Below are 22,492 nucleotides of genomic sequence, written 5' to 3' on the forward strand. Positions count from 1 at the left end.
TTGGGTATGCAGATGACTTTTTAGATAAAACATTAAGGCATGATCCATGAATAAAATTATTGAGAAGATTGAATCTACTAAAATTAAGAACATTTTTTTGTAAAAGACAATGTCAAGAAAATGAGAAGAGAAGCCAAATACTGGGAAAAAATATTTTCATCTGATAAAGATCTATTATCTAACATATATTAAGAACTCTTATTAGGTTGGTGCAGACGTGATTGTGGTTTTTGCCATTACTTTCAATGGCAAAAACCACAATCGGTCTGCACCAACCTAATAAAAATCAACAATGAGGAAACTAAAGGCAGATTTTTTAAAAAATCAGCCAGAGTTTTGCACAGACACCTCACCAAAGAAGATATAGAGATGGCAATTAAGTATATGAAAAGATGTTCAACATCATGTCATTAGGGAATTGAAATTTAAAACAACAATGGGATATGACTACACACTTTTTAGAATGGCCCAAATCCAAAACACTGTCAACACCAAATGCTGGCAAGGATGTAGAGATATTTATAACTACTTTCTTCATAATTGACAAAACTTAGAAGAAATCATCATGCCCTTTAGTAGATAAGTGGGTAAACTGTGGTACATTCAGACAACAGAACATATTTCAGTGCTAAAAAGAAAAGTATCAAGCCATGGAAAGACATGGAGAGGGAGACTTCTGCCAAGATGGCCAAATAGGAACAAATCTGGAGTGCACTTCCCAGTGAGAAAGATGCAGAAAGCAAGCAATCTCCACGTTTCCAAATGAGGTACCAGGTTTCTTTCAATGGGTCTGGTCAGACAGTGGCAATAGCCCAAAGAGGGTGAGCTCAAGCAGGACGAGAGTAGCCCAAAGAGGGCTAACTGAAGTAGGGCAGGTTGCTGCCTCACCTGGAAGTGCAACTGGCCTGGAGGATCAGGGAACTTACCCCCTTGGCACTCCAGTTGAGATATTGCCTTTCTTCCATGACCCCTGCAACCCACAGTACAGAAGAACACTATCATGCTGAAAAGCATGAGTTATCAACACAGATCTGAGTGACAGCTCTGGCCTGGCACTGGCACCATGAGTTATTAGCACAGACCCGGGCAGAAGTTTCGACTAACCCCAAGAACGCTTGTGAGATGGAACTACCCAACCCCCAGAAGGAAGGAGAGTTGAAAGCAGGGAAAGAGGTGATATGGCTTGGCAGTATCTACCCCACCAAGTCCAGCAAAGTGAAGCCCTCTCACTAGAGTTTTGCACCCAGCACATCAGTTTGAACTCGACCTGAGATGATTGAGCTCGGCAGAGGGAAGGACACCCGCCATTGGGAAGATGGGGCTAACCTCACGTATGTATACAAAAGCCAGTGGGAGACTACACAGCAGCCAGGCTGAACCCAAGGCAGCCCAGCAGCACCTCTGCAGGCAAACAAAGGACAGGCTCTCCCATCAAGTGGATCCCTGACCACTGTATAATCAAAAAAATGCCTCATACAAGAGAAAAAGCTTCAACTTCAACAGAAAGGATGTCCACTCAGAGATACCATCCGAAATCACCAACTTCAAAGATTAAAGGTAGATAATCTCACGAAGATGGGAAGAAACCAGCACAAAAAGGATGAAATCATCAAAAACAAGAATGCCTCTCATCCAAAAAGTCACAATTCCTTGCCAGCAAGGAAACAAAACAGGATGGAGAATGAGTTTGTCAACCTGACGTAAGAAGGCTTCAGAAGGTCGGTAATAACCAACTTCTCTGAGCTAAAGGATTATGTTCTATCACAACGTAAAGAAAGTAAAAACTTTGAAAAAAGGCTAGATGAAATGCTAACTAGAATAGCCAGCTTAGAGAAGAACATAAATGATTTGATGGAGCTGAAAAACACAGCATGAGAACTTTGAGGGGCATTGAAAATTTCAATAGCCAATTTGATCAAGCAGAAGAAAGGATATCAGAGATTGAAGATCAGCTCAATGAAATAAAATGAGAAGGCAAGATTAGACAAAAAAGAGTGAAAAGAAATAAACAAAGCCTCCAGGAAATATGGGATTATATGAAAAGACCTAATCTACACTTGACTGGTGTACCTGAAGATGAAGGGGAGAATGAATCCAAGCTGGAAAACATTCTTAAGGATATTATCCAGGAGAACTTCCCCAACCTAGCAAGGCAGGCCAAGACGCATATATATTTAGGATAGTTAGCTCTTCTTGATGCAGGGAATACAGAGAACACCACAAAGATACTCCTTAAGAAGAGCAACCTCAAGGCACATAATTGTCTGATTCACCAGGGTTGAAATGAAGGAAAAAATGCTAAGAGCAGCGGAGAGAAAGATAAGGTCACCCAAAAAGGAAGCCCACCAGACTCACAGTGGATCTCTCAGCAGAAACCCTACAAGCTAGAAGAGAGTGGAGGCCAATATTTAACATCCTTAAAGAAAAGAACATCCAACTTAGAATTTCATATCCACCCAAACTAAGCTTCATAAGTGAAGGAGAAATAAAATGTTTTATGGACAAGCAATTGCTGAGAGATTTCATCACCACCAGGCCTGCCTTACAAAAGCCTCTGAAAGAAGCACTAAACATGAAGGGAAAAACTAATACAAGCTACTGCAAAAATGTACCACATGGTAAAGACCAGTGAAACAATGAAGAAAATGCATCAACCCATGGGCAAAACAACTATCCAGTAACAAAATGGCAGAATCGAATTCAAACATAATATGAATGTTAAATGTAAATGGGATAAATGTCACAATCAAAAGACACAAACTGGCAAACTGGATGCAAAGTCAAGACCCATCAGTGGTCTGTATTCAGGACACCAATCTCATGTGCAAAGACACACATAGACTCCAAATAAAGGGATGGATGAAGATTTACCATGCAAATGGAGAGCAAAAAAAAGCAAGGGTTGCAATCCTAGTCTCTGATAAAGCAGACTTTAAACCAACAAAGATCAAAAGAGACAAGGGTATTACATAATGGTAAAAGGATCAATGCAGCAAGAAGAGCTAACTATCCTAAATATATGTGCACCCAATACAGGGGCACCTGCATACATAAAGCAAGTTCTAAATGGCCTACAAAAACACTTAGACACCCCCACAATAATAGTGGAAGACTTTAACTCTCCACTGTCAATATTAGACAGATCAATTAGACAGAAAATCAACAAGGATATCCAGGACTTGAACACAGATCTGGACCAAGCAGACCTAATAGACATCTACAGAACTCTCCACCCCAAATCCACAGAATATACATTCTTCTCAGCACCACATGCATTTACTCTAAAATTGATCACATAGTGGAAGTAAATCACTCCTCAGCAAATGCAAAAGAACGGAAATCATAACCGTCAGTCTCTCAGACCAGTGCCATCAAATTAGAACTCAGGATTAAGAAAGTCACTCAAAACCACACAACTACATGGAAACTGAACAACGTGCTCCTGAATGACTACTTAATAAATAATGTAATGAAGGCGGAAATAAAGATGATCTTCGAAACCAATGAGAACGAAGACACAACGTACCAGAATCTATGGGACACATTTAAAGCAGTGTCTAAAGGGACATTTATAGCAGTAAATGCCCACATGAGAAGTGAGGAAAGATCTAAAATTGACTCCCTATTATCAAAGTTGAAAGAGCTAGAGGAGAAAGATTTAAAAAAAAAAACAACAACTCAAAGGGAGCAGAAGACAAGAAATAACTAAAATAGAGGAGAGCTGAAGGAGATAGAGACACCAAAAATCCTTCAAAAAATCAACAAATCCAGGAGCTTGTTTTTTGAAAAGATCAACAAAATAGACAGACCACCAGCCAGACTAATTAAAAAGAAAAGAGAAGAATCAAATGGATGCAATAAAAAACAATAAAGGGGATATCACCACCGTATTCACAGAAATAAAAGTACCGTCAGAGAATGCTACAAACAGCTCTATGCACATAAACCAGTAAATCTGGAAAAAATGGATAAATACCTGGACACTTGCACCCTCCCAAGACTAAACCAGAAAGAGTTTGAAACCATGAATAGACCAATAACAAGGTCTGAAGTTGAGGCAGCAATTAACAGCCTACCAAAAAAAAAAATGCAGGTTCAGACAGGTTCACAGCCAAATTCTACCAGAGATACAAAGAGGAGCTGTTACCATTCCTTCTGAAACTCTTCCAAACAATACAAAAAGAGGGAATCCTCCCTAACTCATTTTATGAGACCAACATCATCCTTATACCAAAACCTGTCAGAGACACAACTAAAAAAGAAAATTTTATGCCAATATCCATGATGAATATTGATGCAAAAATCTTCAATAAAATATTGGTAAACTGAATGATACAGCACATCAAAAAGCTTATCTATCACAATCAAGTAGGCTTCATCTGGGGATGCAAGACTAATTCAACATATGCAAATCTAAAAATGTAATCCATCACATAAACAGAACCAAAGACAAAAACCATGTGATTATCTCAACAGATACAGAGAAATCCTTCAACAAAATTCAACATGCTAAAAGCAAAAAACCCTCAATAAACTAGGTATTGATGGAACATATCTGAAAATAATAAAAACTATATATGACAAACCCACAGCCAATATCATACAGACAGACAAAAACTGGAAGTATTCCCTTTGAAAACTGGCACTAGAAAAGGATGCCCTCTCTTACCACTCCTATTCAATATAGTATTGGAAGTTCTAGCCAGAACAATCAGGCAAGAAAAAGAAATAAAGTGTATTAGGAAAAGAGGAAGTCAAATTGTCTCTATTTGCAGATTACATGATTGCATATTTAGAAAACCCCATTGTATCAGCCCAAAACCTCTTAAGCTGATAAGCAACTTCAGCAAAGACTCAGGATACAAAATCAATGTGCAAAAATCACAAGCATTCCTATACACCAACAACAGACAGTGCGCCAAATCATGAGCAAACTCCCATTCACACTTGCTTCAATGAGAATAAAATACCTAGGAATACAACTAACAAGGGATGTAAAAGACCTCTTCAAGGAGAACTACAAACCACTGCTCAAGGAAATAAGAGAGGACACAAACAGATGGCAAAACATTACATGCTCATGATTAGGAAGAATCAATATCATGAAAATGGCCATACTGCCCAAGGTAATTTATAGATTCAATGCTATCCCCACCAAGCTACAATCGAACTTCTTCACAGAAATGGAAAAAAAATACTTTAAACTTCATATGGAAACAGAAGAGATCCTGCACAGTGAAGACAATCCTAAGCAAAAGAAACAAAGCTGGAGGCATCACGCTACCTGACTTCAAACTATACTACAAGGTTACAATAATCAAAACAGCATGGTAATGGACTAAAAGAGAGATATAGACCAATGGAACAGAACAGAGACCTTGAAAGCAGTGCCACACATGTATAGCCATCTGATTTTTGACAAACATGACCAAAACAACCAATGGAGGGGGAAAGGATCCCCTGTTTAATAAATGGTGTTGGAAAAACTGGCTAGCCATATGCAGAAAGCTGAAACTGGATCCCCTTCTTTCATCTTACACTAAAATTAACTCTCTATATATTAAAGATTTAAACATAAGACGTAAAAGCATAAAAACCCTAGAAGAAAGCCTAGGCAATACCATTCAGGACATAGGCATAAGCAAGGAATGCATGACTAAAATACCAAAAGCAATGGCAACAAAAGCCAAAATAGACAAATGGGATCTAATCAAACTTAAGAGCTTCTGCACAGCAAAAGAAAGAGTCATTAGAGCAAACCAGCAACCAACAGAATGGTAAAAATTTTGCAATCTACCTTTTAGACAAAGGGCTAATATCCAGAATCTACAAAGAAGTACAGCAGATTTACAAGAAAAAACAAACAACCCCATCCAAAAGTGGGCAAAGGATATGAACAGACACTTTACAAAAGAAGACATCTATGCGGCCATCAAACGTATGAGAAAATGCTCATACTCACTGGTAATTAGAGAAATGCACATCAAAACCACATTGAGATACCATCTCACGCCAGTTAGAATTGCGATCATTAAAAAATCTGGAGACAACATACTGGACAGAATGTGGAGAAAATGAACACTTTCATGCTGTTGGTGGGCGGGTAAATTCGTTCAACCATTGTGGCAGACAGTATGGTGATTCCTCAAGGATATAGAAATAGAAATTCCATTTGACCCTTACCCCAGAGGATTTTAAATTGTTCTATTATAAAGACACATGCACAAGTATGTTCACTGCAGCACTGTTTGGAATAACAAAGACTTGGAACCAATCCAAATGCACATCAGTGGTAGACTGGACAAATAAAATGTGGCACATATACACCACGGAATACTATGCAGCCATAAAAAATGACGAGTTCGTGTCCTTTGTAGGGACACAGATGAATCTGGAAACCATCATTCTCAGCAAACTGGCACAAGAACAGAAAAGCAAACACCACATGTTCTCACTTACAGGTTTTCCTGGGGTAAGTGACAAGGGAAGGATAACTAGGCAGATCACAGAGGATTTTTAGGGCAGTAAAATTACAGTTTCATACTACAGTGGTGGACACACATCACTATATGCTTGTCAAAACCTATAAAATGTAGAAAAGGAAGACTAAACTGTAATGTAAACTATGGAGTTTGGTGATAGTGACCTGTTGATGTAGGTCACCAATTGTAATAAAAAGTACAACTGGGATGCAGAATGTTAGCAGGTAAAATTTTGTTTGAGGGTAGAATGTACATGAAAACTCTACTTTCTGCTTACTTTTGCTGTGTAAGTAAAACTGCTCTAAATGTTAAAGTTTTTTAATTTCTAAAAAACATAGCATAGGACTGGTGGACAGAGAAAGATGGTGGAATAGAAGGCTCTACTAGTGTTTCCCCCAATAAGAACATCAATTTAACAACTATCTATACTTATGAAAAAAAACCTTCATAAGAACCAAAAATCGGGTGAGCACTCACAGTACCCGGTTTTAACTTCATATTGCTGACACACCGAAGAAAAAACAGAAGGAAAAACTGTCTCTAGTCACCAACCCCACCCCTCCACAATCCCTCACAGCAGTGGCATAGTACAGAGTGATTCTGTGTGCTGAGAACCGAGCAAGCCAGTAATTGTGTGGCATGGAAGTTAGTGCCACCTTTGTTATAACAGAAAGCACAACCAGACCAAACTCAGCTGATGCCTGCCCATGGAAGGAACGTGTAACCAGCCCTAGCTAGAGAGAAATCTGATCCTAGTGCTCAGAATTTGAGTTCCCACAAGCCTCAGCACCATGGGTTAAAAAGACCTGGGGCCCTTAATGAAATTTAAAGACAGTTTAGGACACAAGCACTACAATTCTTAGGCAAGTCTAGTGTTGAAATGAGCTCAGAACAAGTGAACTGGGGGGACACATGACCTCCTGAGACATCAGCTGGGGCATCTAAGGGAATGATGGCATTACCACTCCTCTGATTCCAGGCTGCACAGTTCATGGATCCAAAAGAGACTCTTTCTGCTTGAGGAAAGGAGATAGAAGAGTGGGGAGGACATTGTCTTGCATCTTGGATACCAGCTCAGCCACAGCAGGATAGGGGAACAATCTGAGTCATGAGGTCCCTTTTCTATGCCCTACCTCTTAAATGTCATTTCTAGACATACCCTGGATCATAGGGAAACTGCTGCCTTGATCAGAAGGACCCAGTCTGGCAGGATTAATTTCCTGCTTACTGAAGAGCCCTTGAGCCCAGAATAACCAGCAGTGATACCCAGGTACTATGTGTTGGGCCTTGGGTGAGACTCTGGGAGTTGTAGGCTTCAGGTACCAGTTTGACCAAAGGGGTTAGAGCACCAGTGGCTCTAGGACTTGGCTCTTGGATTAAATTTCTGGAACTTCCCTGGGCCAGAGGGAAGCCCACTGCCTCGAAAGGTAAGTCCCAGGCCAGGCAGCAATCACCACAAGCTGGTGTTATATAAATTTAACAAAGAGATTGAAATAATTTAAAAGAATCAACAGAAATTCTAGGGTTGTCAGAGGAGATGAAAGGACAAAATAATAAGAAAAAATAAAGTATGCTTATAGGATCTTGAAAATAGTCTCGAAAGGGCATATTTAATTGTTATTGGCCTTAAAGAGGAGGTTAAGAGACAGGTACACATAGAAAGTTTATTCAAAAGGATAAAAACATAAATTTCCAAACCTAGAGAAATATATTATTATCCAAATACAGGAAGGTTATAGAAAACCAAGCAGATTTAGCCTCAAGAAGACTATGTCAAGTCATTTAATAATCAGATTCCCAAAAGTCAAGGATAAAAAAAAGGATCCTAAAAACAAGAGACAAGAAAGAAATAGCATACAATGAAGTTCCAATATGTCTGGCACTAGATTTTTCAGTGGAAACCTTACGGGCCAGGAAAAAGTGGTATAATATATTTAAAATGCTAAAGAAAAGAAAACTTTTACCTTAAAATAGTATATGGGATGAAAATGTCCTTCAAACACAAAGGAGAAAGACTTTACCAGACAAACAAAAGCTGAGGGATTTCATCAACACCACACCTATTAAGAAATGCTAAAGGGAATATTTTAATCAGAAAGAAAAGAATGGTAATGAGCACTATGAAACTGCCTGAAAGTACAATACTCATGGGTAACAGTAAATACAGAAAACAAAACAAAACAATTTTATAACACTAACTGTGGTATGTAAACTATTGTTATGGTAAGTACAAAGACTAAATGATGAACCAATCTACAATAATAACTACAACAGCTTTTCAAGACACAAACAGTATGATAAGATATAAATAGTAACAACAAAAAGCAAAAAATTGGGATGAATTTAAGGATAGAGTTTTGTTATTTTTCCTTTTGCTACTTTGTTTATGCAAACAGTTTTGTTATCAGCTTCAAACAATGGGTTATAAGATAATATGTGCAAGCCTAATGGTAACCTCCATGCAAAAAACATAACATGGATACAGAAAAAGTGAAAAGCATGAAACTAAATTATGTCACCAGTGAAAATCACCTCATTAAATTTAAGACAGGAAAGAGAGAAAGGAAAAGGAAGGAAAAAACAAAGGAAGGAAGGGAGGGAGAGAGGAAGGGAGAGAGGGAGGAAAAGGAAAAAAAAGAAAAGAAAAAGGAAAAGAAAAGAAAGAGAGATAAAGAAGGCAGGCAGGCAATAAAACAACAAGAAAACAAGTAACAAAATGGCAGGAGTAAGTCCTTAACTATCAATAACAACATTGAATGTAAATGGACTAAACTCTCAAGTCAAAAGACAGACTGGCTGAATGGATTAAAAAATAAGACCCAATGATCTACTGTCTAAAGAAAACACATTTCACCTATAGTGACACACATAGACTAAAAATAAAGGGATGGAAAAAGATATTCCATGACAATGGAAACTAAAAAAGATCAAGAGTAGCTATACTCATATAAGACAAAACAGATTTCAAGACAAAAACTATGAGACAAAGAAGTCCACTATATAATTACGAAAGTGTCAATTTAGTAAGAAGATATAACAATTTTAAATATATATGCAACCCAACGCTGGAGCACAGAGATTTATAAAGCAAATACTAGTAGAGCTAAAGAGAGACCCTAGTACAATAACAGATGGAGACTTTAACACCCCACTTTCAGCATTGGACAGATCTTCTAGACAGAAAATAAAGAAATATCAGACTTGATCTGCACTATAGTCTGAATGAATCTAATAAATATTTACAGAACACTTCACCCAATGGCTACAGAATACACATATTTTCCTCATAACTTGGATCATTCTCAAGGATACAGCATATATTAGGTCACAAAACAAGTCTCAAAACATTCATAAAATAGTATCAAATATCTTCTTTGACCATAATGGAATAAAACTAGGAACCAATACAAGAGGAACACTGGAAACTATACAAATACATAGAAATTGAACTATATGCTCCTGAATAACCAGTTTGTCAATAAAGAAATTAAGAAGGAAATTGAAAAATTTCTGGAAACAGATAATAATGTAAACACCATATGTCAAAAACTATGGGATATAGAAAAAAATAGTAGTAAGAGAGACTTTTATAGATATAAGTGGCTATATCAAAAAAGAAGAAAAACTTCAAATAACCTAATGATGCATCTTAAAGAACTAGTGAAGAGCAGACCCACAATTAGTAAAAGTATAACAGAAAAAAGAAAGGAAAGAATAACAACTAGACCAGAAATAAATCAGAATGAAGAAAACAACACAAAAGATTAATGAAACAAAAAGTTTTATGGAAAGTTAAACAAAATTGACCACCTATTAGCCAGAAAAAGAATAAAAGAATATGAAAATAAATAAAATCAGAGATGAAAAAGAACATATAACAACTGATACTGTAGAAATTGAAAGGACTATTAGTCCTTTAAATTAGATATTATCCATGATATACTCAGTTTTTTAAGGGATTTTTATTATGAAAAGATGTTGAGAACACATGGACACAGGGAGAGGAGCACTACACACTGGGGTCAGTTGAGAGGAAATAGGGGAGGGATTGGTAGGGGGTGGGGAGTTGGGGAGAGATAGCAAGGGGAGAGATGCCAGATGTAGGTGATGGGGAGGAAGGCAGCAAATCACACTGCCACGTGTATACCTATGCAACAATCTTGCATGTTCTTCACATGTACCCCAAAACCTAAAATGCAATAAAATAAATAAATGAAAAAAAAAAACTGAGTATAGAAGGAACATAGCTCAATATAGTAAAAGCCATATATGACAGACCCACCACTACTATTATATTGAATATGGGAAAACTGAAATCCTGTCCTCTAAGATCTAGAACATGATAAGGATGCCCACTTTCATCACTGTTATTCAACATAGTACCAAAAATCCTAGCTAGGGCAGTCATATAAGAGAAAGATATAAAGCATATCTAGTTGAAAAGGAAAATGTCAAATTTTTCTGGTTTGCAGATGAAATACTCTTATATTTGGAAAAACCTAAAGACTCCACACACACACACATACACAAAACTATTAGAACTGTTAAACAAATTCATTAAAGTTGCAGGACACAAAATGAACATGCAAAAATCAGCAGCATTTCTATATGGCAACAGTACACAATCTGAGAAAGAAATAAAAAATTAATCTCATTTACAGTTAGCTACAGATAAAATTCAATACCTAGAAATTAACTAAACCAAAGAAGTGAAAGATCTCTGTAACGTAAACTATAAAAATATTATGAAATAAATGGAAGAGGACACACAAAAAAGGGAAAGACATTTTGGTTTGTGTATTAGAAAAATCAATATTGTTAACATGTTTATACTACCTAAAGCAATCTACAGACTCATTGCAATCTTTACCAAAATACCAATTACATTCTTCACATAAATGGAAAAAACAATCCTAAAATGTATATGAAACCACAAAAGACCCCCAAAAGTCAACGGTATTAGAGACAAAAACCAAAGCCGAAATCAAGAAAAAAACAAACAAACCTGGAAGAACCAAATTATCTGACTTCAAAATATATTACAGAGCTATAGTAACCAAAATGACACTGTGTTGGCATAAAAACAGACACACAGACCAATGGAACAGAGTAGAAAACCCAGAAACAAACCTACACATTTACAGTGAATTCCTTTTCAACAAAGAGGCCAAGAATATACCCCTAGGAAGAGACAGTCTCTTCAATAAATGGTACTGAGAAAACTTGATATCCATACACAGAAGAATGAAACTAGACCCCTATGTCTCACCATATACAACTCTCTAGGACATTGGTCTGGTCAAAGATTATTGAGTAATACTCTACAAGCACAGGCAACCAACGCAAAAACAGGCAAATGGGATCACATCAAGTAGTTATACATCTAAATAGAAAACTACAGTAAAATATGGGCTAAAACATTTTTTTTTTTAATGGTACACCTGCATAGGGAAGTTACCATGAATACAGTTTACAGGATTGGAAGTTGGTTTGGTGTGTCAGTGAGTGAGGTGAGTGACCGTGAAGGCCTAGAACACTACTGTATAAAATTATAGATTATAAGCACGGTACACTTAGGCTACGCTAAATTTATTTTTTAAAAACTACCTTCTTCAATAAATTATTCTTAGCTTACTGTAACTTTTGCACTTTATGAACTTTTAAAGTTTAACTTGTTGACTATTTTGTAATTGCTTAAATACATCTACAGCTGTATAAAAATATTTCCTTTATAGCCTTATTCTATAAGATTTTTATTTGAAATTCTTTTATTTTTTAATATTTTTGGCAGAAAACTAAGACACAAACACACACATTAACCTAGGCCTCCACAGGGTCAGGATAATCAGTATTACTGTTTTCCACCTCCACATCTTGTTCCACTGGTGAGTCTTCAGGGGCAAGAACACACATGGAGGTGTCATCTCCTGTGGTAACAATGTCTGCTTCTCAAATACCTCCTAAAGGCCTAGCCTGAGACTCTTGTATAGTTCTTTTTTATATAAATGTACCTTTTAAAATTATTAAAAATACCATTTAAATAATTAAAATACCTTTTAAAATGATTTTAAATTATCTTTTAAAATAATTAAAAGTACAATATATTAAATACATAAACCAGCAACATTTTGATATTATCAAGTATTATGTACCAAACATGATTTGACGTGCTTTACTTTTTTTTTTTTTTTTGAGACGGAGTTTCGCTCTTGTTACCCAGGCTGGAGTGCAATGGCGCGATCTCGGCTCACCACAACCTCCGCCTCCTGGGTTCAGGCAATTCTCCTGCCTCAGCCTCCTGAGTAGCTGGGATTACAGGCACGTGCCACCATGCCCAGCTAATGTTTTGTATTTTTAGTAGAGACGGGGTTTCACCATGTTGGCCAGGATGGTCTCGATCTCTTGACCTCATGATCCACCCGCCTCAGCCTCCCAAAGTGCTGGGATTACAGGTGTGAGCCACCGCGCCCGCCCGATGTGCTTTACTTTTATACAACAGGTAGCAAAGTAAGTTTGTTTACACAAATACTTTTGTAATACATTCCCCTATAAAGTTACCATGGCTAGGACATTACTAAGTGAAAGGAATTTTTCATCTGTATGATAATCTTATGTGACCATTGTCACACATGTGGTCTGCCATTGACAAAAACATCATTATGCACCACATAATGCTTTAAGTTCTGTCATCATACCATCTTTATATCATTTACCAATTGCCTAACTATATCATTTTTATCTAATTCATATTTATACCTTTCTTTTAAATCTTTTATCATCTGTTTACCTTGTTTTAAAACATGTGGCTATACCATTCCTCTTTTCCTGGCTACCTGTTCTTGATGTGTCTTTATTATCTGTTAGAAAGTGTTTAACTTTTGTTCCTATATCTTTGTGTATGTTCAATCATAACTGTCCTAGTTGTCAATTTTAAATAAAATGTTCTCTTTTACCATGAGAATTATATTCCTATTGCTTCAAGTCCAATAGTTCCTCCTTCTGTGTTGATGCTGAAGTAGTGTAAAAAACAGATCGCTTCTTTGTGTAGCTACTTCTGTTACTCTGAACTAGGCCTGATTCTAGCCTGTATTTTTTTTCAAGCTCTAACCTGCAAATGTTGCATATATTTAGATATCATTCTGTGACTTTCAATTATCTGCTTCCTTTAGGCTTCTCTTCCTCTTCCCACAGTACACAAACCCTTCTTCCTTGGATTCCAAGAGATTTTGCCATGTAGACAAGGTTCCAAACTGGCCATTTGGGTGCTGTCCCTGCATCTTCTCCTATGCCTGTTATAGGCAGTTCATCACATCATGTCAGTCATGATGCTCTTTTACTTCACATTTTTGTGTGCCAGGGAAGCAGGAGAGGGGAAGGATTTTACATCAAATTCAGCAGGAGTCCAGACATCTGACTGCCTCAAACCCCATGTTCTCTCTCTAGGAGCAGTTCCCCCGACACTTTTGGAAATACTACCACAGTACCCAAGACCACAGCCCTGGCACAAAACTTTTATGACATAGCTTTCTGTAGGGAGCATAACCTAATCCCTCTGTTAACTGATCAAACAATGATTTGGTGGATAAAAATCCTCCCATATCAATATATCTACAAAAATGAGAGAAAATTCAAAAGATATGCTTATGTATGCTTTGTAATGCCATGAACTGATTAAAGAGCAAAACGCTCATAGGTTTCCTTGAGGTTATTTTACCTGAAATTTTATAATGCTTTTAAATTCTAGAATATGGTATGGTCATTTTTATCATGAACTCAATCCGGAACTAATCCTCTTTTCGTAGAATATGTACTTTGCTTTATGTATACTAAATACATGTTGAATGCATATACATTCATACCTGAGTTATCTGTTTAGTAGTTAATAAGTTTTTATCATTTCATGACATGGGGAAGATGTCTTAATTTTTTTGTGTTTGACATATACTGAACTAGGATAAGGTTTCTAGTTCTGGACTAAGATGCCTACCACTGCACCGCAAAATACATATACTGACATCACACTTATGTATTGCTATAGATATATATGTGGAACTGATGAATTCCACCCAGCTCTCAATTATAATGAAAGTTCTGAATTCCAGAGTTGGTAAACAACAGCACTTTAGGAACATGACACATCCCTTGCATCTCTCCCTCTGAACAGTACCTCAGAAACAGAAAATCAAATACCACATGCTCTCACTTATAAGTAGGAGCTTAAAAATTGATACTTACAGGCATAAAGATAGAAATAACAGACACTGGGAACTTCAAAAGATGGGGAGGTTGGGGGAGTTGAAGTTTGAAAAATTACCTATTGGGTACAATGTTCACTATCTGAGTAATGGGCATACTAGAAGCCCAAACTTCAGCATTCCACAATACATCCATGTAACAAATCCACACATGTACCCCCTGAATCTATAATAATAATAAAATAAAAATAATAAAAACTGCTAAGAAAGTGAAGAATCTCCCAGAGATTCCTACTTCACTTAAGGTGTTTTCAAATGCAAACAAGAAAAAAAAAACAAAACTAGTACTTGCTTTCCCAATAAAGACAGCTCACGTAAGGAAGAATCTGGAGGTAGGGGGGCTTAGCAGTTCAACAATACCGTGTGCTTTTTTCACGTCTCTGCTGTTCTTTTGACCCTTCTCACATAGTCACAAGGTGTCTTTTCAAAGCACCATGCATCCTATTTATGTATGACCATATCCTCACATGGGCATACCCAAAGACAGCAAGCAAGAAAAGACTTCGTTGGCACAAGGAAGATTTTTTTTATGTTTATTTTTCTGCATGTTTATCAAGGAGAAGAAAAATCCTCAATAAAATCCTCCAGCAGAGTTCTTTTAATATCTTATTGGGCTTCATCATGGATACCCTAGCTACAAAATATACTGGGAAAGACAGTATATTGAATTTTTAGCTGATGTACATGACAGGCAGGAAAAGAGGGTTGAGACAGGAATGATGGTTAATATTAGGTGTCAACTTTATTGTACTGAAGGATGCCTAGATAGCTGATGAAGTATTGTTTCTGGGTGTGTCTGTGAGGGTGTTACCAGAAGACTGACATTTGAGTAGGTGAACTGGGAGAAGACCCACCCTTAACATGGGTGGGCACAATCCAGTGGGCTGCCAATATGGCTAGAACAAAGCAGCTGGAAGAAGAGGATAAGCTGGCTTGTTGAGTCTCCTGGCTTTCATCTTTCTCCTGTGATCAATGCTTCCTGCCCTTGGACATCAGACTACAATTTCTTTGGCCTTTGTACTCTTGGATTTACACCAGTGGATTGCTTGGGGCTCTCACGGTTAGCTTTTCTGCTTTTGAAGTTTTTGGACTCGGACTGAGCCAATGGCTTCTTTCTTTCCCTGCTTGCAGAGAGCCTGTCCCTATCATGGGACTTGACTTTGTGATCATGTGAGCCAATTCTCCCTAATAAACTCCCTTTCATATATACATATATCCTATGGGTTCTGTTCCTCTGGAGAACGCTGACTAATACAGGATGATGCTGAGTTTGTTGTAGTCTCCACTTACTACAACTGATGGAGGGGTTTGACTATTTCTTCTGAAGAACTTTAGTTCTTTCCTGTTCAGGAACACTAACATCCCACATTAAGTCAAATCCTTGTTTTACTGCTTACCTTGTTGGCCTCCAGGCTAGGAAATAAGCATTTTCACTGGGTAAAAGCTGACAATATTATAAGAAAGTGAATCAGCAACATAAATGATTAGTAGGATTCACCTCCCTTGCCTCTGAAACGAGATAAAATCTCCTTTCCATTTTCAATATGGATATTAGACACATTTATTGAAACAGTGCTGTGTTTTATAGGACTCTGAGGTAAACTAATACTTAAATTATGAGTGTCTCATAAGGACCTGAAGTAGCCTATTATTTAAATTATAACATTTCCAAAGTACTATATTTCTGCCATAGAATCTCATACATGGGAACATATTATGAAATGCTCTTGATTTACTTAGAATCCTTTCAAATAAAAATTATTGACATTATATAAACTGCTTCTTTAATAAAAACTATTAAAAATCTAGAGCTAGTTAATAAAAGATTTGATAAATTTTTAGCTATTTCTCAGCTGAATGAACTTTAGCAAACTAAATTCTATGAACATCAATTTTCTCATCTGTTAAATGGAGAAATTATTTCCTATTTAGTAGGATTTTTGTAGACATTAGTTATTTTTCCCAAATATAACAGATTGTTGTTTTAGGGTTATATTTAGAGGCTTAAATTACTAGAGCTATGATTTCCAACATTTTTCATTGTTATGTCAAGGTTTGACATAGCATACAAACTCCCATTCCCAACTGCCCATTTCAACAAATTAAAAAATTTTTATATTGCATTATCCATATTTATATGCATGTTAATAGGTAAGATTATAATACCCAAGACTGCTAGATATTTGTTACACATCAATTATCTTTCTAAGAACTTAAAGAATCATCTCCCTTTAGTCCTCAGAATAAACTATAAAGAAGTTAACTACTCCAATCTGGAAAAGTTAAGTCTCTTAGCCCAGAATCACAGAACCAGTAAGTGACAGAGTTAACATTAAAACCTAGATCTTTCTCACTCCAGAGATCAAGATTTTATTCATTTTCCTTTACTATTCTGTGATTACTTAAATAAATATGCAAGTTGAAAAGACTTTGTTTTGAGAGTAAGTTGAAAGTTTTAGGTCTAATTTGGGGTCTTTTAAGAATATTTTATTGGAGAGTTGGGCAAAATGAAAACTGAAACTCAGTTAAAAATAACCTGATTGATACAGTAAAGATCTATCTTTTATTTCTCACCATTAAGTAGATCTCCTGATTTTCACAGGCTAAAAAGTGTAGTTAGACAGAATTTGAGTTCAGCCTCAGGTGTTGAAACAGGTTCACAAGTATAAACACAGGTAGTAGCCAATAAAAAACTGATGGGGAAAGGTTAAACATCATGATGTAAATCTCTAGTTGGGAAAATTAATAGATGAAGAAACAAGACCTAATGTGAAACAAAAAATAAACACAATAACCACTACCAAATTCACAGTTATTGCATGATCTAACCCTCCAGAGAGTACTCATATTTTCCATGAGAGAAAATTTGTTCGGTAGAAATGAAAGTATTTTGTCAGAGACTTCAGCAATTTCTTTCAGGGGTTTTACCGTGGAAGACAAGTTGGAAAAGTTGAAAGAATGGTATCATGAGGTTCTAAGAACACTGTGAGACTCAGACTTTCAATGAATGGAGTGACAGCTTCCTGTTATCCAGGATGAAAGAAATGAGGACAAAGGATGTTAATACAACAGTCATAAATAAATATTCCGTGTCTTAGAAAAATAAAACAGAACAGAATCTCATTAAAATTGCAAAGTAAATTTGAAGATGATTAGAGGCAAAATAACAATCCATAGACAGAATAGAAAAACATGGTAGGGAAGAGTTGGGAAGAAGAATTTAAGCATTAAAAAAAAAAAAAACAGAATAAATAGGAGATGATAAAATGCATAGATATTTGAACTTTTATAAATGAAAAGAAAATGACTCAAGATTTAAAAGATTTGGAGCAAAAATTAAAGTTAATATTACTTTTAAAAAGATTCTCAAGATAGATGAAAAGATAAAATATCAATAAACTGACAAATAGCCTTCTATGAATAGGTAATTCATAGGTAACGAATAGGTAATTCATAGAAGAAGAAAGACAATAGTAAACAAACATGGAAAGTTAAAAATTTAATACCAACTATAATTAGAGAACTGCAAAGTAATATATATATATATACATATATATGTATCCACATATATATCCACATATATATGTATCCACATATATATCCACATATATATGTATCCACATATATATATACATATATGTGTCCACATATATATACACACACTATATATATATATATATACACACACACACACACACACACATATATACATATGAGATAGTTTTGATTATGAAACTATTAGGTTGGTGCAAAAGTAATTACAGTTTGTAAGTGAGTGAGAGTCCCCCAGAACCCACACTTCTGTCATAGAGCTTTGCAACCCTGGGCTCAGAAGATTCCTGCATAAGTCCTCACACCAAAGCCTCCAGACTGACGTGGAGCTACATGGAGTCAGGGACACACCATTCAGGCACACATGGAGCCCCAGGGGCCTTGGATCCCCAAGCATCCCAGCACTAGTGGCTCCAGCTCCAGCTATGGGAGAGGTCAGGCTCCCTTGCATACCCTGAAGAAAGGAGCCAAATCCTGGGAGCTGAGCAGTGACAGACTCCAGGATTTGCCTATACTGGCCCTCTTGGGATAAAGCCCTCTGGACTGGGACCATAGTGTGGTCACACCTGCCCTACCTGGGCTCTCAGGCTGGTAGAAGCTCTGAACTTCCTTGAGACAGAGCTCCCAGAGGGAGAGGCAGGCTGCTATTTTTGCTCTTTCACACCTCTCACACCATTGTTGTCCTCAGGCTCTGGAGGGAGCATGGTAATTAAGGATTAGGGTGGATCCCTAGCACAGTGAAGCCACCCCACAGAAAACTGACCGGACTGTTTTTAATGCAGGTCCCCATTTCTGCTTTTCCTCATTGGGCAGAGCCTCTCAACCTAGGACTCCAGCAACCCCTCACCGGGGCTCTCAGACTGATGGCAGCTCTGCAATTCCCTGGGACAGAGTTCCCAGAGAGAGAGGCAGGTGGCCATTCTTGCTGTCCCACAGCCCTCACCACTATTGCCCTCAGGCCCTGGATGGAGTATGGTGATTAGGAATTGGCACCGATCCCCCAGCACAGCAAAGGTGCCCCATGGAAAACTGGCCAGACTGTTTTCCATATGGGTCCCTATTTCCACTCCTCACTAGTCAGGGCTTCCTGACCTAGGACTCCAGCACAACTACCCTACCCTCAGCCGAACACTTTAGTCAGAGATGGCTCTGCATTTCTCTGAGGAGATAATCACACAGGCAACACACAGCCCCTCTGCCATTGCAGCTGCAGTAGTACTGCCCTAACTGCCCTTGGGCTGGGGAAGGAACGAAAGGCCTGGCTGCTATGCTGGAACCTCCACCACACTGCAGCTACCATGCAGACAGGAGTCCAGTCTCTCTTCCCTGTAAGCTTCCATACCCCACTCTTCACCATGCAGAGGCCCCAACTTGGGACCACAAAACTGCTATCCCACCCTTGGCTGAGTTTACCCACTGGTAGTAGCTCTGTGATTCCCTGGAAGAGGCCCCCAGAGGCAACCAACAGCCTCTCTGCCACTCACATAGCAGTGCTTCTGCCCCTGCTGAACCACTTGCAAGTGTAAGGGCTTCCCTTCACTTCCAACATGCAACAGTCACTTCATGGAGAGGAGCTCAGTCGCTTTTCTCTGAGAGCCATCAACCCCTGGCTCTTCACCAAGCAGAGTCCCTGACTCAGGCCAGCAATGCAGCCACTCTACCCTCTTGCTGAACATTTCCAGTAGCGGTGGCTCTGCATTTCTCTGAGCTTGAACTCCCAGAGACAACTGAATGCCCCTCTGCCAGTGCCACTGCAGTGGCACCACTCTTATTACCTAGGGGAAGGGGCAAAGACCCTTACTCCTTTAAGCACACCTTCAGCAAGCTGCAGTGACCATAAGGAGAAGAGGCCAGTCTGTCTCCATGACCCCTGTGGCACCCCACCTGGGGCCAGTCACAGTTATTGATAGCAGCTCTGCATCTCTGGGATGGAAGCCCAAGAGACAAGTAAAAGACCCTCTGCCACAACCATTACCAATATCCCTTCCCCTACTGCCTCCAAGCTGGGGAGGAAACAAAGTGTACGCTCACCCCACAGTTGCAGTATGTAGCTCAAGAATACTAAGCCAAGATCTGCAGACAGCACTCAAGTGAGAGTGGAGCCTACAGTTTCAGAGCATTGAGAAAGAGCGTGGCTGCAATCATGAGGTCATACAGAGAGGCTAGGTGGCTGAGCAAGAATCTACCTACAAACATTATGCTTAAGCACCACCTACTGGATTGCAGGCTAAACTTTGACACCAAAAATGCTTTGCTAATGTACCCCCCTATGAAACCAAGGACAAAAATTCAGCTACACATAAGGACCCTGCACAAAGCCTTGACCGTCTGAAAACATCCAGAAAAAAGGTCTACTAACTGTACTTAAATTATGTGGCAATTAAGGGAATATAGGCTTACACAAATGAGCAAGAACCAGTGCAAAAACTCTGGCAATGCAAAAGCCAGCGCGTCTTCTTTCCTCCAAATGACCATACTAGTCCCCTAGCAAGTATTCCTAACCAGGCTGGAATGGTTGAAATGACAGAAACAGAATTCAGAATATGGATAGGAATGAAGATTATTGAGATTCAGGAGAAAACACCCAATTCAAAGAATCTGAGAATTACAATAAGTTAATATGGGAGCTGATAGACAAAATGAGCACTATAGAAAACAGTCAAACTGAACTAATAGAGGTGAAAGAAACACTAAAATAATGTCATAATGCAACTGCAGTATTAACAGCAGAACAGACCGAGCTGAGGAAAGAATCTCAGAGATCAGATCAGGTTCTTCAACCTAGCTAACTCAGACAAAAATAAAGAACAAACGAACAAACAATATCTCCAAGAAATAGGAGATTATATAAGGAAACAAAATCTAGGACTCATAGGCATCCCTGAAAGAGATGGGGAGAAAGCAAGTAAATTGGAAAACATATTTCAGTATATTTCCCATGAAAATTTCAAATTCAAGAAATGCAGAGAACACCTCCAAAGTAATACCAATGAAGACTATTCCCAAGACATACAGTCATCAGATTCTCTATTCTAAATATAAGGAAAGAAAATGCTAAAGGCAGCTAGAGAGAAGGGGCAGGTCACCTACAAAGGAAACCCTTAGCAGAAACTCTACAAACCGGAAGAGAATGGAGACTGTATTCAGCATTATTTAAGAAAAGAATTTCCAACCATGAATTTCAAATCTAGCAAAACTGAGCTTCATAAGCAAGGAGAAATAAAATCCTTTTCAAACTAGCAAGTGCTAAGGGATTTCATTACCACCAGACAAGTCTGGCCTTATAAGAGGGCCTGAAAATAGTGGTAAATATGGAAAGGAAGGACTATTACCAGCCAACACAAAAACACACATAAGTATATAGGCTAGTGATACCTAAAGCAACCAGATGAACAAGCCTGCATAATAACCAGCTAACAACATGATGACAGGAAGAAATCTGTACATGTGAATACTAACTTTGAATGTAAATAAGCTAAATGCTTCAATTAAAAACAAAGTGAAGAATTGGATAAAGAAGCAATACCCAAAGTTAGACTGTCTTCAAGACACCCATCTCACATTCAATAACATCCATAAACTCCAAGTAAAGACATGAAGAAAAATCTATCCAAGAAATGGAAAACAGAAATTATCAGGTGTTGGTATTTTAATTTTGGATAAAACAAACTTTAAAGTAATAAAGATTTAAGAAGACAAAAGTTACATGATGGTAAAGGACTCGATTAAACAAAAGGACCTAACTATTCTAAGTATATACTGTATACACCCAACATAGGAGCACCCAGATTCATAAAGCAAGTTTTAGAGACCTAAGAAGAGACTTAGATTCACACAAAATAATAGTGGGAGACTTCAACACCTCAATAGTATTAGAATATTAAGGCAGAAAACTAATTAGATATTCAGGATCTGAACTCTACACTTGACCAAATGGACTTAACAGACAGCTATAGAACTCTCCACCCAAAAACAATAGAATATACATTTTTTTCTCATCTTCGCATGGCATATACTCTAAAATTAATCACACAATCAAACACAAAACAATTCGGCAAATTAAAAAAGAAATCATACCAAACACACTCTCAGACCACAGTGCAATAAAAATAGAAATTAACCCTAAGAAAACCTCTCAAAACACATAATTACATGAAAATTAAAATATCTGCTCTGAAATGAGTACTAGGTAAGTAATGAAAT

Source organism: Cebus imitator, unplaced genomic scaffold (genome assembly GCF_001604975.1).
Source record: "Cebus imitator isolate Cc_AM_T3 unplaced genomic scaffold, Cebus_imitator-1.0 Scaffold45, whole genome shotgun sequence".
NCBI classification, from domain to species: domain Eukaryota; kingdom Metazoa; phylum Chordata; class Mammalia; order Primates; family Cebidae; genus Cebus; species Cebus imitator.